Consider the following 12279-nt stretch of genomic DNA (forward strand, 5'->3'; position numbering starts at 1 on the left):
AGCACTTAAATACTGACCTTCAAAAAGAATGGTGACAGGAGATGCTTTTATTTAAAATAAAAGGCTTAATCTTTTTATGAATCAGATGTATTATCACAATCAGCATCAGTCTCTGCTGACAAACATTATTTTTGACATTTCCAGACTTAGCCTAGTTCCAACATGTAAAGAAAAGACCTTGCCCTTTGCTGTCTTTGGAAGAACAAAATATTAAAGGAAAAATATGTACAAAAAGTGAGTTAATAAAGAAATGAATTAACTTTGTTGAATGTACTTCCTGTTAAAACAATTATTTAACATCTGGTGTTATAACCAATGTAATTCATACAAGAGTAAAAAGTGTAAAGACCAGGTCTGACAGTGACTTCTGGAAATTTCACTCAAACTTAATTAATGGGTTTTGCAGCTCTTCTCTGCACAGTGAATCCCGGCATGTGACCACGTGCCAATTGGAAACTGCAATTAACCACTGTGATTTCTAAAAGAGTATTTGCTTAGTTCTTTAGTTTTTATATCCTCACTGAAGTTTAGTTTTATACAAGTCAAGGCAAGTGTCTCTGTTGTTTGCTAATTCTCACTTTTTAGTCCAATCATACACTTGTTCACAGTTGGATGACAGACTGTTAAAATGCAAAAAGGAAATACAAAGAGAGAACACAAAAGTTATAGTTCAGGTTGCTCTGCCCACTTAGATAAAAAGACAATAATGAGATCTGAAGTTTCTGTACCTTTTTTTTTTTCATATAAGGAGTAATTGAGTAACTTAACTGATAAATTGAACTAGAACTGTACTTCCTTGTCTTTCTTACATTGGCCCTTCTCTTAATACAGGTAATTTGTACTGGAAAAGATGGATACAGTCTGAGTTTTGCAGTTATAACTGTTTAGTTATGACATGGATGTCATAAATTCTTTCTTTCTTCTTCATTTGCCTGTTGCTACTTCTCCATTCTCACAGACATAAATGTGAGCAGAACCTTGTACCATATTTGTTCTTGCAATTCCATTAAGAGCAATGGTACAATTACTAGATTGGGTTGTCACAGAAGATTTTGTTAGAATTTTTAGAAAGATTAAAAGGAACCATCTTTTCCCTTTAAGGAGTTGAAAAAGAGCAACAAATACAAGTAACAACGTTCACAGGTTGATTAACAAAATATTTTCTTGTACTACATTTTCCAAACAGTAAATCACAGTAGTCTTCTGGAGTGTGTATAAACAGCACTGGCATCAAAGAGAAATTCTGGATAAAAAATTATTTTATGCTCATCACAGATCTACAGATTTATTCTCCTTTCCATTATTAGCCTCCTTCACAGAACTATTTCAGATCATCATCATCTTTCAATAAAGAACAGAAGGGAAAAAAGTGCATCTCAGGGGAAAAAAAAAAACAAAAACAAAAACCTATATTGGCAATTGAATTTGGAATCTGTTAAATTTTAGCTAAGAAATCCATGTAATACTGCTTAACAGACCTTGCAGAAGCAAAGAAATGTCCTTGTCTTCTCTCATGGCAAACACTTTATCACAATGAGCAGGAGTCTTCACAGTGGTAAATTGCAACTTCAGTTCTCATCTCCTTTATATTTCACATGATGGCATTACACACAGAGAAGATTTGTCAGCTTTGTGTAGAATATGGTGTCACTCAAATATACAGAGACCCCACTAGCCAGTATAAATTAAAAATTAATCCCAGGACCAGAGTCATGTCTTTCCCAATCTCTTGCCTATATCTAAAGAAAAAGAGAAAAGTGTAATTGGACAAAAGCTACCATGAAGAATCACCTCCCCAAAATAAGTCATTTTTAGCTGATATCATTTTAGTGATGAAGATTGTAGCACAGCTCCAGAAACAACTATATAACTGTGGATGAGGAAAAGGAAGTTTGGGGCAGGACATAAAGCAGAAAAATGTTAGGCCAGATTCACTGCCAAGTCCAGCATCTCTTTAAGCTACACTCCTAGAGACTTGCAACATTTAAGACATTCTCCATGAGGTTCCTGGGCTTCAAGCATGTCCTCTGACACCTTACTTGGGAAAGCTATCTACTCATCAAAACTGAGCAGGTCTGAGCTCAAGATTGTCTGGTAGCTGGTTACAAAACCAGGTGGATAAGGGCGAAGCTTTCTGTCAACCTTTAAATGTCTGAGGACAGAAATAAATATTAGTTCTTTCTGGCACCAAGATACAGCAAGGAGGAAGAAATCCCTCAGGTTTTTTCTCAGGTCTGTTGATATGTAAGAATGCTTAGAATTAAAGTGAAACTGCAGATAAGGGATCTCCCCCGTCACAGAGAATGGCAAAAAGAGTGGCAGAGACTACACAGTCAGTATCTTGGAGAGAGGAGATGGATTTTGCCTTGTATGAGGTAACATGGAATTATCATTTGTTTTCAAAGCAAAACATCTGAAATACCCTCCAAATGGCTCGCTGATTAGCGAGAGTGCAGAGTCAATCCTTCAGAGAACAAAGCCGGTCAGGAACCTACATATGGTCTTTCTCAGCTTGTCAGAACTTTCTTTTTGGGACAATGTCACTGGAGTCATTTCTGTTTATTGTTTTCCCTGTTTCTAGCTGTTCAGAATGCCAGATAAACATAATTACTGACAGAATATTACATTTATTTAAAAGTAAAATTGAATTACCATTACCATCCCATCCCAATGTATATTTGAAAGGATTAGAAGGAGGCTGTACATTCCTGACCATTGCCATTATAACAGGTATTCCCATATTCCTTCTTCCTTTAACTCTTCCTGCAGATTCCCCCTTCCACTGGTCAGTGAAGCTGTTCCTAAATACAATTATACTGCTTTCACCATTAAGGAATGTTAAATTGTGCACACCTGGCAAATCCGGTTCTAGGATGTGCCAAACGCACATCTCACATGAAAACCAGCTGGCTACCGCTAGGTACATATTCACCTTGTGAATCTGATGATGCCATATCTTATCATGCTGTGAGTATTTGTCCACAAAGGACAAATATAATTCCTGATTGTATACTCATTTTATGTACTTCTTGGCCTCAAAAGCATTCTCTGTTCAAACTGCCTTTTGCAATTCATATATCTTATATATGATGGTATTGACTCATTACATTATCAGTAGATGTTTGTATACAGGATGTGAAGTTTTGGAATGCAAGCTGATGTGGAGCTTTCTTCCAAAATATAAACTGCATGAGCTAGCACACATCTCCAGAAGACAATTTTATCTATGATTCCTACAGTGAATAACATAAGGCTTTGTCAACACACTTCCGTCTATGCACCAGGAACACAGCTGGAATTTACTGACATCTCATGGAGAGCATGACAAATGAAAGAAAAAAGTAAATCAGAAGAGTAAAAACAAATTAATGAATCTTTCTGCATCTTTGTGAAATAATATGTACCTTTTTAAAAAAAAAAGGGGTTAGAAAAATGGCACAAATTAAAGAAAATGGAGACAGCGAGAATGAATGCCCATAGTACACGTCTTTTTCCATTTGCTGTCACTCACAGTCTTTGACTAAAGTAAGGAGCATTTCCAGCCAGTATCCAGACAAGGAAATGTCCTCCCTTTCTCCATTTAATTTGGCATCATCACACTGAGTTAAGCCATACTAAGGATATTACAAAACAGAAAACATGTAAAACTTAGTACTAAGGGAAGTTGGGTTTTGGTTCTACTACTGTTATTTTGCATCAGTGCCCTACTGATAAGCATCAAGACTTGTTGTTCTGAAGTTTTCCTAACATAGGCAAACTTTGAGTCCTGTCACTCGTTCAAGCCCTTGGCACTCAGCTTAGCACAACCATGACTGCAGTGGGGGTTAGATCTAGAGAACCTCCGTTTTCTAGATTACTGCTAAAGAACAAATATTTACTGTAGGTTGCTATAATTTACATCAACCATAAGCTAATGGCTATGCCTTCCCAGGAATCCTTTGGGGAACTCTGAAACTCCCAGGTCGTTCTGGCAGTGTTTTTGCATAACCCAAACAAGTTTCCCATACAGCCGTTCTCATGTAAGTCCTCTTGTCTAACGTACAACTTAGTCAGGATTCCACTTTCCACTCCATTAGGCTTTTGGATTTGGCCTAGATCCAGGCAGGGATGATATCTGGACTTTCTACTCTACAACYTCCAAAGTATTCAGGTTTGTAGTTTTGTTTTTTTGCTTATTTCTAATAGATTACAAGTCTTTGAAGTGGAACAAAGGCTAATGCAGACTGGCAGCTACTGTAACAAACATCTGTAACAAAGTAATTTGAAAGGTTCAAACTGGGAAATGCAAGATCAGAGATCTTGTTCCAGATATGTCACGAAAGACCAAACTCTGGAAAAAGATGTCAGGCCAGCCACCGTTACAAATTTCTGATTCTCATTAGGGTATAAACAATAGAAGGCTACACTGCTCCAAGAAGTCTTTAATCTGTTTGTGATTATGTGTCAAATTAAGGGGTTAAGAAGGTAAACTTTTCTAGTTTGGATTGATTTTTTTCTCCTTTTCTGAAATTAATTTTTCATATCAGAAATTATTTCTTCATGGATCCAGGGCACAGCAAATGTAAATGCCTTGGAGCCCAGACAATGAGTTAAAAATGTCCCATAACTAACTTTGTTTTATTAAAGTAATGTTTCAAACACTTAAAAGTAATTGGATTCACAGAAGTAATCTCACTGTATTGTTAAAATAAGTTAGATGCATGCTAGAAATGACAGGAGGGAAATCAATCTTCTACTGCAATAGCATCTCAGCTTGGAAAACAGTAAGATGTGGAACTGCATTTTTGCATACTTTACATTTGAATTCAGTGAAGTTGCTCACATCTTTGGGTTCAAGCAGATGTGTGTTTGCAAGATCAAGGCCTATGAATTTGCCTTGAGCGGGAGTTCAAGCTGACTAAAAACAAAAACCTTTCAAGATTAAGACCTTATTTAATAAAAAAAGCTTTTAACTACATATGCTGCTTAATATAATGCATATTGTATGTTCCAAACAAGTACACAGTAGCTAGAATCAATGCAGAACTCTAGCAGCATGCTTATTGTATTTTTATTCTCTTTACCTATATTTTGCACCAATATATTTAATTTAAAATCTTGTTATAAAAGTGACCAAACCATTTTTTTTCAAACTAGTTGTAAAAAGACAGCACAATGCATTGGTTAAAAATATTAACTGAATATACAGGTTCTTATCCTAAGAACATCTAAATCAGTACTGCAGTAATTTAAGTGATGCTTTGATTTGACTTCTGTATACAGGAAAAAAAAAAAAAAGAAATTCATAGAGGAAGGGCGTATTGAACAAAAACTAGCCATTAACAAGCCTAGAGAAGAGGTTATGGCCTCAGATAGCTGTGCAGTTAGTCAGATGAATATAGCATACACTTCAGGTGGGCAAGGTGAAAAGCTTACCAGAGAAAAATGTCTGTAAATTCCTGAGTCATAATGGCTTATAATCATTAAAATAGGGGGACTGATCCTACAAACGGGTTATGCACAGGAAGAAGGATCATCTAAAGGCAATAAAAGCAGGTAAGGTGTCCCCAAGATTTAATTTACCTCTGTTGCCATCATTCTCTGTATTTTATAAAGTTTTTGTCTTCTTCCCTTACATATCACCAAGCATTAAAAGAAATCTGTATAGTTATTATAAGTTATGGTAATGACCTACATTTCATTTGTGGTACATAAAATATTATATTAACAGCATTATAGAATAGAAAATGTTTATATTTAGTTTAAGCATGGGGTGCATTCCTTGCAACAGAAGAAAAAAATCAGTCCTACTTATTACAGAAGCAGATAAATTTGTTCAGGTAAAAAACATTCAATACATTCTCTGCAGAAATGATTTGAATTTTAACTGATAGTTTTCAATTCTTAAATGATTGCTAGAGCTAATAAACATTAGGTGTTCTTTTGAAATATCAGGCAGAGCTGAAGTGTTTGAGTCTGGATTTACCTGAACAGGAAATTGCCTCCATCCATTTTGAAGTGCCATTTGTCATCTATTTTTCATCAAGGCCTGTTCATTTCTGTTGTGCTGATAAAATTCTTCTGGAAGGGCTAGTGGAGAAAAATAAATTAATGATGCTGAATTGGTACTTAAATACCGCCTGTGGAATCAATATAGTTGGCCTGTTACAGCTATATACCAGGGCTTTCTAGTTCATTCAGTCACAGGTTTGATTTATATCCTTTGTTTAATCTCACAATCTCTTTGTGCTCAGCATTTAAGATATAGTTCTAGAAAATCTTGAAATGATTTAAATGAAAATTTTTGTGTGAGTGAAAGTTTCTTAAGTGAATTTATCGTGTGTTTCACTCCCCATTTCTGAAATGTTATGATGATGTCTGCAGAAAATCTAAGAGCCCTAATTCATTTATATACATAAGGTGTTTAGAGAACTTGAACAGATGGTAGTATTGAGGTTGTATTATCAGGAACGAAATATGTATTTTCTTGAGCGTACCTGTAAGCCCCCAACACTAAAGGTTAACAGCCTATAATATGGGACCATCTCTGGAATACTAGCACCAAGAACTTCAATACTGACTTCTGTTTAGCATGTGAAAGTTACTTCTGTATATGGGCTAAAACTATAGCCGCTGTATTCATTGGCTGTATTCACTGATATCAAGGTCACATGTCTCTGAAGACATATAGAGAAACTTTCCTGAAATTACCATTGAAAACAGAGATTTAGAATAAAGATGATCTTAAATAATGCAGTAGATGCTTATTGAGAAAATTATCTCAATATGTTCCTTTTTTTGTGCTGCATTTTGAAATGAAAAGTAAACATTTCATATTTAGGGGGCACATCAGGGTTAAATAGCTTAACCTGGAAAAAAAAAATCTCTTCAAGATTCACTTTTCTTTTCAAAGCAGTCAAAATTTACTTTAACTTAAATGAGTCACTTTCCATCTATTGACACCACTTACATCTTGTGTGTGTTATAACGCAGTACAGATGAGTGGCAAGAGCATTCCTGAAAATTTACTAGTCTGTCAATAGGAGACCATTCGGAGCATCAGAGCCCAGGTTTCTGCTTTGTCTCCCCAGTAAAGGAAAAGGGCATCATTGAAATCTGTAGGGAATCAGAGAAGAAAATACCTAGGATTTCTAACATTATTGATGAAAGTTAAATGTCTGCTCAGAACCATAATCAAGCTCAGGAGGTGACAAAGCATTTGTAAGAGCTGTTTAAGTCAAAGTGAGGTGAAATGAAACCCTGTTGTGAAAAAAACGGCTATTTGGGGGTATGGATCTGACAAATGCCTGGTTCTTGAGAAAAGGAAAGACAGACTGGAAATCACTGAAGACCTTAAATAAATTAACTCCTTCCAGCAGGTATGCCTTGCAATTGCTTTTTTTCTTCCAAATAGCTTGCATCAGCTGCAAAGGTTTTTAACTCAGGGTTCAAGAGACTAGCCAGCATAATGAACCTATCCTGAGAAGCACAGCTGAATTTTTCATCTTCACAAGTTTCTGCAAGATTTCCAGCAGGGCACAATGTAATACTCTTTTTTTTTTCTTTTTTTTTGTCGTAAATAACAGTCTTTCAGTTTGAGTGGTTAAAGCCTTAACACTGTAATTTTTTTGCTTTTCGGGGCTAACGTCCTTAAAGGACAGATTGGAATTCTATGTTCCTTTCTGACTTTTCCCTTGGTGGTTCATTTCAGCCTGATGGGGCTGCCTCTTTTCAAATGACTGTGCCAGATGTTGATTTGCATCAAGTTTTTGGTGAAGAATTCATATAGGCTTTATACTGCCTGATTCATCTGCATATCAGCCTTATTAATAATGTATACACATAGTCTCACTGCAACAAATAACCATGACCATCTTTTCTGTATAATTTATTCATACAGGCTCATCAATGGCCTAGATAAGTGTATTGACACAGGTATAATAAGCAGTGATGCCACTTGTGATCTGCTAATGTCAGACTATAAAACCTTTTAGCTATTTGTTCAAAGCCTTTATAAACTAAAATCAGAATATCTTGACTTAAAAGAAAACATGCAGCTGTTTGAGACATGTCCATCACTGGGAATAGGGGAACTGAGGGTTTGATTTACATGAGTTATTCAAAAAGGGAGAAATCAGCTGCACAGTATATTTTGGAGGCTCCATTTTCTCCTTCCTTGTGTCCTTCAAGATAAATATGGGAAGGTATTATTTTAGTGAAGTTCTTCTGGAGCAGTGAGAAGGAATGGTCTTGCTTGCTAGACTGAAATTCCATCATGACACCATAGCTCAGGACTGCTGTTACCCCGGGCTTTCAAAAATTATGTGCTGGGTATCAAATATCATGAAATTGGCTTGAACACTGTGCATTTCTTTTGTTACTTTTTAAAATAATACAGCTGGTATTCTGCCTCTGGGTTCTGAAATTTAGGGTATGAGTCTCATTTTCAAGCTTTCCTCTCAGTGACAGCTAGAAACTTAATCCTTTTAATGATAGCTAAGATTCTTACATGCATGCAAGTCTCCAGGAGCTGTAGCTTAAAACACTCCTAAGTACTGTCATAATCATGACAAAATCCAAAAAGCTAGCAATGCTGCTAGGGAAGGGGCTCTGTGACCTATCCAGATCGTGAAAGGTTCATTTAACCCATGAACTGAGCTTATACAGACATATATTTGAGTTTTGGAAGACACAAGTCTGCCTTGGAAGTTTGACATCTAAAAAAAAAAAAAAACCCTTTTAAAAAAGAATAGTTTTTTTTTTTAATTTGATGCAAGACCTGCATTACTAAGTGTTGTTAAGTTTCATAAAATTTGGAAACTAAACAATTTCAGCTCTTTCTGGACTACAGTTATTTAAATGATTTTAAATAATATATTTATTCCCCTTTCTCCTTGATGGCTTCTGTGGCTATGGCCATATTTTAGGGATGAAGTGTTTCATGGCATCTGGACTCCCAAGATCCTGATTGCTCAGAGAAGGGAGTGCTTGCCATTTTCTTTCAGGTTTGGTTTCCTTTCCTCCATTCCAGGAGAGCCTGGGAGAGCATGAGGATGGGTGCATGACTGTCTTGTACCATCACTGAGAGGGGAACATGGCTGATGGAATCAATCCAGATCTGAGGACACATATCACACACATAACATGGGAGTTACACACATAACATGTCTACAATCAGTAGTCTTGTATGTTAGATTGGCAATTGTTCTTTGCATAGAAATTAGGGCCAAGACACTGCAAGGGTCCAAGTTTGGAGCTTGCAATAGGCCCTCATAGTCAGTTACTCCAAAACTGGGAACCTGTGACTAATTTATAATTCAAAAATCTTAAGAACATCAGGCTTAGGGGAAAACAAACAAACAACTGTATTGCACATATAATAAACCTGTTACACAGCTCACAGGAAAAGTATTGTCCATGAAACCTTACTACCTTACTCAGATCTACACGAAATTAAATAAGAGAGTAAAGTCTGATTTTGTCTACAGCATATGCATTACTGCCCATGAATTAGCCAAGTCGGCAGTCAGTTCTCTTTAAGGAGCTGGTTTCCTGTATCTTTAGGAATAATAAGGGATGTTTTCTTGCTCAGGCAAATTAAACTGTCAGCTCTTACTCACACACAGTTCAGATTGAACTTTTCTTCTGACATGATTCCAGCAATATCCTTTTAATGAAGGAGCAGAACTAGCAGCTTTGATATCATTTGAGAGACTGGAAGGTCAGCTTTTGAATTATTTTAGTGCTGCGTTGCTATTAACATATTCTACAGCTTTTGGTGAGTCCCATTAACCCATTGCTTCAGCTTCCGAATCTAAAGATTGGGGTAATAAATTCACAGGGATGTTTAGAGATCTGATTAATTAGCCAATGATGAAGTGTAAGCATGAATTCTCCTGTCCCCATCTCCAGCAGTTGAATAATTCTTTTGGAGAAATAAAAACTGTATTATTCAAGTTACAAGATAAATTCAGATTTACAGTTGCTGCCAAGTATTAGTATTTGGTCAAGATGCTATGAACAACACCCCTATTTCTGTGGAAAGTACATATGGAATTTTAATAAAGGACTTTTGTTTTCTTATACCATGGCTTCATTTCATGTAACGCACACACATTTCACACAGTGATACAAAATCCTGGTCTATCAGTATATTATTAAACATGAATCTACCCATAAAGGTATGCACACATTTCTTCTATATCATACCCTAGCATAGAAGTCACCTTTTTCATCAGATGTAATGAGAGAACTTAGATAAAAGCAATTTTGTATAGCATTTGTATTTAGATTACACAGGCAACTTTTCTTCAGATAGGGATCTTATCTTCAGTGAGGTCTTGTGTTTTTCTGTCTTTTCTAATGACTTGACTGAAATGTAAGAAAATAATGTGTAATAAGAACTATAGACTTTCTTTTTTTTAAGTCAATATCCTGTCCAGTAAATTCTCTGTCTTAAAACCTATATCTTTCAGTGGTAGCACTACGATTTTACTTTTCATATAGCATTATGCAGTCCAACTCAGGGAGGTATTTCACTGCTAACTTAAACATTTTTATACTGGATATACTGGTATTTTTATACTTGGATTCACCAGTTGTAATTTTGATATTTCTGAAAGAAACATTTGAAATAACATCTGAATGGTAAATCAACATTGAAGACATCCCAACTGTCATTTTTTAAAATATGCATGTCTTATTTGTGCACCATGCACAACAGTCATATATTCATATGACATATAAAATAATCTAACAATTTGTTTTCATAATTAAATTTCATAATTAAATTATAGTCTTTTCTTTCTTGAAGCAATGATGGTAAGAAAAGCTGGAAATAGTGTGTAATGATATTTAGTAAAAAGATGCAAATCAATATTTGGATTATATAGCAAGAAAGGTATACATTTAAAGTCAATTATGTAAATTGAGAAAATCTGTATTAATTTTCAGATTCTCTGTGTGCATTGTTTCTTATATTTTAATTTAGTTTAAGGTAATGTCTAAAGAGAGAAAAATATTTCTTATGGCTGCCAAAAGAATCACACAATGGCTATCAGGAATTCCATTTAAGCCTTCCTTAGAACTGAGTGGTATGGATTTTCTTTTAATAAAATTTGAAATGTAGATAAAATGTACTTGTTCTAGGACCTATGCCAAAAAATCAAATGTGACATCTTTTTAAAGTATCCTGCTCTGCCCATAATGCTGTCTGTGCATATTACAACAGTAAAAAAGCCCCTCCCCCCCCACACTTTCTTTTAAGAGTTCTGTTGCCTGCAGCACTGCACACAGGAACAATACAAGCTGTCAAAAGCTAGATAACCAATTTGCTTGGAAAATGAATTCATGCTTTCCTCATCTGACATTAATTTTGTTGGAATTGTGTCTCAAGTGGAAAATGTTGGCTTTGAACATAAAATAACAACAGTTACTTCTTTAGGCTCAACAGGCTGAAATGCCAGGGATGGGGAGCCATGTCCCCTGTGTGACTGGAATATCGACTGACAAGCGTGGTGGGGTGTTTTACACACGCTATTCAGTCCTGTGTGGGAAAGAACGAGCAAGCTCATCAGGATTAGAATTTGTGGTGCATTAACGAAATGTAACGATGAAGGAATCTGTATTTCCATATATTTGCATGTTGCTTCATGGAACCTAGGACGCACTCACTAGACTGTCACTAATATTTTGTGGTAGGTTTCCAGTTTGCATGAAGACACTTTCTTATTCCTGAGTTATTAGCTCCTGCTAACTCCTGTAAGGCTGCAGTTAGGCCAGCCTGTAATTGGTTTGCTTTGTGCTCTCTGCTGGCCTCTGAATACTACAGCAGCAGAGACCGAGGGGCAATTTCTCTCTGCACGTATCACTGTTGGAAAGATCTTAGTTTATGACTGGAAATGTGCATTTGAATCTTCAGTCATTAGGCACTTTTAAATGTACAGATGTTCTACATATTTTTCAGTTTGGCCTTGAAATCTTGGTTTTTTATGCACAGGTTGGCTTTTTCAATACCAAATGCTACTCAAGCTTGTAGTGCCACTATTTTAGACTATTGTCATGTAGCTAAAGGATAACTGACTTTCTAGTTGAACAGCGCAGTCCTGCAGAGTACTTTCCTCACAAAATGCTTTTCTTCTAACTTTGACACTGCTAAGGGCTGCGCGCACTCAGTATATCCCCCCGCAATGACCTTTTTGGCTGCCTCGATATCTGAGGAACTCCTGGTGGAACTTTTATGATCCGATTTGGGTGGGCCAAAAGGCCTGGGATGTAAATAAGAACAATAGGAAATTTCTC

At 36.1% G+C, this 12279-nt stretch overlaps 1 protein-coding gene and 1 long non-coding RNA gene across 3 annotated transcripts in view; one reads left to right on the forward strand and one right to left on the reverse strand.

The window, feature by feature from the left end:
* Window positions 1–12279, forward strand: part of ADGRB3 (adhesion G protein-coupled receptor B3) — a 465440-nt gene that overhangs the window by 124907 nt on the left and 328254 nt on the right. The window lies entirely within an intron of this gene.
* LOC112977536 overlaps window positions 1–12279 on the reverse strand; it is a 46992-nt gene that overhangs the window by 27520 nt on the left and 7193 nt on the right. For both annotated transcript variants that reach the window (XR_003257537.1, XR_003257536.1), the window contains exon 4: window positions 5966–6069. This is a non-coding gene — a long non-coding RNA (uncharacterized LOC112977536). The remainder of the gene's footprint in view (window positions 1–5965; window positions 6070–12279) is intronic.

This window comes from Apteryx rowi, unplaced genomic scaffold (assembly GCF_003343035.1).
Source record: "Apteryx rowi isolate R43461 unplaced genomic scaffold, aptRow1 scaffold_84, whole genome shotgun sequence".
Taxonomy (NCBI): domain Eukaryota; kingdom Metazoa; phylum Chordata; class Aves; order Apterygiformes; family Apterygidae; genus Apteryx; species Apteryx rowi.